Here is a 6,273-nt window from a genome sequence, read left to right on the forward strand (position 1 = left end):
AATGCAAGAGGAACAGAACTAAGTATCTGTATTCATTATCCTTTCAATAACTATCATGCCACATATTTCAAAATGGCTCCACAGAAAAGATGCCGAAGAAGACAGCTAAAACGTTCATTGGTAAGTTATTGTCTTTGTATAATATACATTTAAAGGGAGCTACAAATGTAAAGGCAGATGTGTAATATATGGCTGGCACCGTTTTTATTTTCTTATACATCTTGCTACTGTCTGGGGGCAATGCTCTAGCGACTACTGAAATATAATAGCTGCTTTCTCTCTCAGTACACAATTTGACAGCATTTATTCTTTCCTTCAGTGAACATAATTACTTCACATATGGAACCTGTGATAGCCTACAGGCATCTGAGGGAAACCAGAATCATGCAATCTGTCCCCTTTGCGAGCTTAATTTACATTCACAAGTGTCATTTTATTAGGGCTGGCATCGTGTAGAATAAAAATTACAGGTCAGCTATGGCATGTCACTGGGAAGTGTGCTTAAGTCAATAATGTGGTATTATTACATGTGGGATAATTTTACAAGGAACATCTCACAGGAGGACTCTGACCCTTATTTCTTAGTTTTCAGCTTTACTATCAACCACAAGGTAATTCATTTAGAAATAAGTATTGTAACAAATAGTTTAGCCTCCTGCAAATATTTGTGCTGTGTCATACCCTTCAATATAACTTGGTAATGACATCTTGAATCTTCATGGACATAGAGAATTTACCTTGCTATCTATTAAAAGTGGGCATGTTTGAATTTGTGTAATCAAAATGGCATCAGGGAGAGGCTTGTGCCCTTTATTTGGGCCAGGTTGAGAGTAGAATTTAAGAAGATTGTGTTACTGACCCTTTCCATTATAATTAAAACATCATTGTTGATTTAGTAGATGTTCCCAGGGAATGGGAGGAGTGAGGCAAGCTGTAGGCATTACAACTCACGATTGTTTCTCTGTTTGAACAGTGAGGGGGCGATCTTGAAGTAGCCCTTCTTCCTATTTGGCTCCCTTCTCTGTTGATGATGTCGGAAATTATTTTAACACGAGAAGTTAGAGATGGCCAGTAAATTCTAAAACATGATTTCTTCATGATGCCATGTTCTTTAATGAAATATATTACCTAATAAATAATCAAACATAATTCTCAGATGGTAATGATGATGTGCACTGTACCTATCCTTGAAAGCCATGGGCCAAGCCAAGACCTGTCATCGGCACAGCTGATAAACACTCGCAGCTTCATCCCACTAGGGGTGGCCACAAGTATGGAGATCACTGAATCATTGGAAAACCAAGCTGAGTCTAGGGAGGGGCAAAGTCAAGGACTAGGGTTCACATGCTGAACTAAAAGCAGAATCCTTGAAGTCCAGGCAGGCAAGAGGGAAAAAACATAGGAAGTGTCTGAATAATTTTTAGGCACAGAAAGAGAGCTGTTTTGACAAGCATAAGCATTGGGATTAGATCTGTTTGCCAAAGTCTTATTGTTTGTTTGGTTTTTCTTAAGACTAATTTAGGCCTTCCTGAATCTTTAGAATTGCCTTACTTTAAATTTCTTTAATTTTTAGAATGTTTATCAAATAAGTACATAAACATGTTTAGAAAATCTAATGGTAGAAAACAACTTGATTTGAGAAACTGTTATTCTATGTACCCTATGCCCACAGCCCCGTACTCCAGAAGCAATTTCTTTTACCCTCCAACTTTAGGTCTAGTCTTACTCTCCATATTACTTAAATTTATGCCTATGCTGACATTTGTAATCTGTCTACTGTAGGAATTATCTGTTGGTTTACCACTTTGAATGAATATTGAGTAGTTTATAATTTGCTGCTGAAAATAACAGACTATGAGTGATCTTTATAATCATTAAAACTTCTTGGCCTGCCATGATGGCTCACACCTGTAATCCTAACACTTTGGAAGGCTGAGGTGGGAAGATTGCTTGAGCTAGGAGTTCAAGACAAGCCTGGACAACATATTGTCTTTACAAAAGACATTTGTCTCTTGTCTCAAAAAACATATTGTCTCTACAAAAATTTTAAAATAAATAAATTTAAAAATTAAAGACATTAAGTAACTAAAAAAAATCTGAATCACAAGAGAGGAAAAAGTTGTGATATGCTTTTATCAGATATCATCACATACTTCTCCATGCATAATATTTAAGACTTTGCAACTACTGTGCATTAGACTCTGGGAAAGAAGAAAGAGGTGTAGGATTCTTTCCCTCATATTTTCATCCAAAACACGGGCCATATATGCTAATTCTACAAAAATTCCTCCACTTGCTAAGGAGGGTACCTGATAGTTTTCTTAGTATGATTCCTTCTTCATCCCCTGTAGTCAACCTTGATTAAGATACTTTCCCTCTGTATTTTTTTCAGTGGCATGACCCAATCAATTCTCTTGAACATTTAAATCCATTTCATTTGACATTTCTGTTGCTTTTAACCAGAGGCATTTTAACTGATCCAATCAATTAAGAAAAACTATTGCATCCCCTAAGAAAAAGTCTAATTGAAAAAACATATATTTATGGTTCACTATGTGCTACAGCTGTTATCTGGATACAAAGAAAACTAAGTTAATACCGCCCCTCAAGGGGATCATAGTCTATTTTTAAAAATACAACATAAATAGTACAGCAATGAAGAGACACTAATAAAGTACAGAGGATGGGGAGAACCTAATTCTTTCTGAGAGATTAAAGAATGGGAAGGATTGAAAAGTTGTTTTTTTTTGTTTTTTTTTTTTTTTTTTTTTTTTTGAGACGGAGTTTTGCTCTTGTCGCCCAGGCTGGAGTGCAATGGCGTGATCTCAGCTCACTGCAACTTCTGCCTCCTGTGTTCAAGTGATTCTCCTGCCTCAGCCTCCTGAGTAGTTGGGATTACAGATGCCTGCCACCATGCCCAGCTACTGTTTGTATTTTTATTAGAGATGGGGTTTCACCATTTTGGCCAGGCTGGTCCTGAAGTCCTGACCTCAGGTGATCCACCCACCTTGGCCTCCCAAAGTGCTAGGATGACAGGTGTGAGCCACTGCCCTAGCACAGGAAAGACTTTTAAAAGGAGAGAATGTTTGGACTACATTTGAAAGGACGATTGTTTTAATAGACTCTCATTTGCCTGTAAATGACAGAAACCTTCCTAAAAATGCTTTACACTAAAAGAAAAAAAAAAGTTCATAGTCTCAATACATGAGAGTCACATTTGATCTAATTACTCAAGCAATGCCATCCAGAATCTGGTTTCCATTCCCATGTCTGAAAGTAAGATGGCACTGCCATATTCAGGCTTTATCCTACCATCTTACCATCCTCAGGAAAAAGAATAAAGGGCTTCGTTCCCGATGGTTTCAACAACTTTTGCAAATGTTCTTCCACTATCTGCTGGCCTCCATTGTTTCTGATGATTCATTTGTATCATTTCCTTCTATATGCATGTTATTTTTTTCTGTCTTCAACTAAAAAAAAATTCAGCAGTTTGACTATTATGGGCCTATATGAGATTTTCTTTGTATTTATTCTACTTGATGTCCATTGAGTTTCTTGAATCTGTAAATTTATGTCACTCACTGAATTTGGAAAAAATTTAAGCCATCATTAAAAAAATGTTTGTATAACTCGTGTTCTTTCTGCTCTCCCTTTGAGACTCCAATTATATGTATGTTAAATCTTTAAATATTTCCCACAGCTCTCTGAGGATATTTTAATATTTTTCAATCTTTTCTTTGTTCTTCAGACTGGATAATTTCTATTGATTTATCTTTAAGTTCACTGACTGTGTTTCCTTGGTTATCTTCATTCTTCTATTTGTTCAATTCAGCAAATTTGTTATTTTAGGTGCTATACTTTTCATTTCTAGAGTTTACATTTGATTCGTTTTTTATAGTTTATTTTTCTCTGAGCCAGCAGTGCTACTTAGTTGCTGCGAGATATAGGCAAGTTGTTTAACTTTTCTGGGCCTCCCTTTCCTCATAAGTGAAAAACAATTATTGCTATTAGGCAAGCTAATTGTTAAGACCAAATGCATGTAATATTTACTACAATGTTTTAAAACAATAGTAGCTATTATTATGGTAGATTATTATTTTCTGTTTTGTTTTGTTTTGTTTTGTTGCTTTTTAGAGACAAGATCTTGCTCTGTTACCGAGGCTGGAGTGCAGTGGCATGATTTCACTGCAGTCTCAACATCCCAGACTCAGGTGATGATCTTCCATGGTGTATTATTTTAATTGTCTCCTGTTTTGTCTTGACTGCCACTCCCACTTTAACCATTCTCCACTTTCATATTATGTTAGAATCATCCTTACATAACATACCCTCTCAGACTCAGGTGATGATCTTCCGTGGTGTATTATTTTAATTGCCTCCTATTTGTACATTGCCTATGACCTGAGTCTAGCATTTCTCCATTTAACCATATCTCCTACCTTTCATGTTATGTTAGAATCATCCTTACATAGCATAAATCAGTTGACTCCCATCATTAAAGGATTTAATGATGGTTTAATACCTACAGTATAGCATCTCAATTTCTTTTCTTTCTTTCATGATTCTTTCTTTCTTTCTTTCTATTATTATACTTCAATTTTATTGAAATTATTATCTACTTATGTATCTCTATCCTTCCCAACCCGTTTCTCCCCTGACCAGACCAGACTACAAGATCCTTGATATCATTAACTTGTCTTTTTCACTTTTGGCTCTTAAGTTCATAAGCACATAGCTATGACATAGTAAAAAGCTGAAAAAAATATTTACATGATGATTAAATATATTAATAACAATAATTTATTTTACTTCTAATACTTTTAGATTACCAGGTATATTTTTGAATGAAAACCAAGTACATTTTTGTGGAGGACATCAACTTCTTGCCATGTGGACCACTTCATAAGGAAGCTTTCAACATGGCAGCTGACTTCCTTCAGGGTAAGTGCACAAGAAGGCAGAAATAGGGCACCCTAGATGGAAGACACTGTTTTTTTGTAATCTAATCACAGGATAACATTCCACAATTTTTTCCATATTCTATTTATTGTGTGCAGGTCACCAGGTCCAGCCCACGCTCATGGAGTGATTACACAAGGGCGTGTGTATCAAAAGGTGAGGATTCACTGGATGCCACCTTAGAGGCTCTCTACTGCAACAACAATGAACAGTTTTAAACAAGCTTTTTTCTAATAATAAAAGTAAGAAATCTCATTACTGAAAATTTGGAAACAAACTTGTAGAAAAGAAGAAAAAGCCATTCTACTGTCTAGGGAAACCCAGTTAATATTCTGAAGTATCACACTAATTTTTAAACCAAATTTTATATAGTTGAAATGAAACCATGCATATCTCATTTCAGTTATTATTATGTCTCCGAAAATGCCACATTATTGTGATAGATATATCATTGCTTATCCATTCTCTGTTGAATATTTTGAATGTTTACTTTTTTAGAAGCAATACTGCCATTATTTTCTAAGACTGGATTCAGTTTTCTTTCTTTTAAGACAGAGTTTCATTCTATCACCCAGGCTAGAGTGCAGTGGCATGATGACAGCTCACTGTAGCTTCTACCTTCTGCGCTGAAGCAATCTTCCCACCTCAGCTTCCTGAGTAGCTGGAACCACAGGTGTATGCCACCACACTCAGGTAACTTCTTTTTTTTTTTTTTTTTCTTTTTTTTAACTTTTTGTAAAGACATGTCTCCTTGTGTTGCCCAGGATGCTCTTGAACTCCTAAGCCTAAGTGATCTTCCCACCTTGTCCTCCCAAAGTCCTAGGATTACAGGCATGAGCCATCACAGCAGGCCAATAAACAGTTTTCAAAAGAACAAGCATAACTTGAAATTTTTTGATGCTAAAAAGAAAAAAATAATTTAAAAAATGGGGACAGGTTACAGCTACCATAACAGAAGGAACATATCTGCCCTGTGCCATTGTTAGAGTGTGGCTTTTTTATTTTTACACTGTCTATGTGTTTGTTTAGGGGTTTTATTTGACGGTATTTACTTGGAACTAATCAGAAAACTCTTTCGTGTATGCTTCATTTAAATTCTTCTTCAGAGGTGGAAAAGACAGGCTTTATGAATAGATCATATTCCACAGGTTGACAAAACAGCCCTGTTGCAATTATTTTTATTAATAACAATAATAACCTTTGTTTAGTGTTTTACCTTGTGAAGAAGGTAAGACAGGTATTATTATCATCTACATGTTTCAGAAATGTAGAGAACTTGCAGTCATTTGCCCCAGGTCATCCAACTATTGTGAT

The 6,273-nt window shown here is 35.8% G+C and overlaps 1 long non-coding RNA gene across 1 annotated transcript; it reads left to right on the forward strand.

Annotated features, from left to right (window-relative positions):
• Window positions 1–4,183: 4,183 nt before the first annotated feature.
• Window positions 4,184–5,543, forward strand: LOC116273725. Its single transcript, XR_004182062.1, has 3 exons — window positions 4,184–4,211; window positions 4,825–4,941; window positions 5,058–5,543. It is a non-coding gene; the product is annotated as an uncharacterized LOC116273725 (long non-coding RNA).
• Window positions 5,544–6,273: the final 730 nt, after the last annotated feature.

The sequence above is a fragment of the Papio anubis genome, chromosome 1 (genome assembly GCF_008728515.1).
Source record: "Papio anubis isolate 15944 chromosome 1, Panubis1.0, whole genome shotgun sequence".
Taxonomy (NCBI): Eukaryota; Metazoa; Chordata; class Mammalia; order Primates; family Cercopithecidae; genus Papio; species Papio anubis.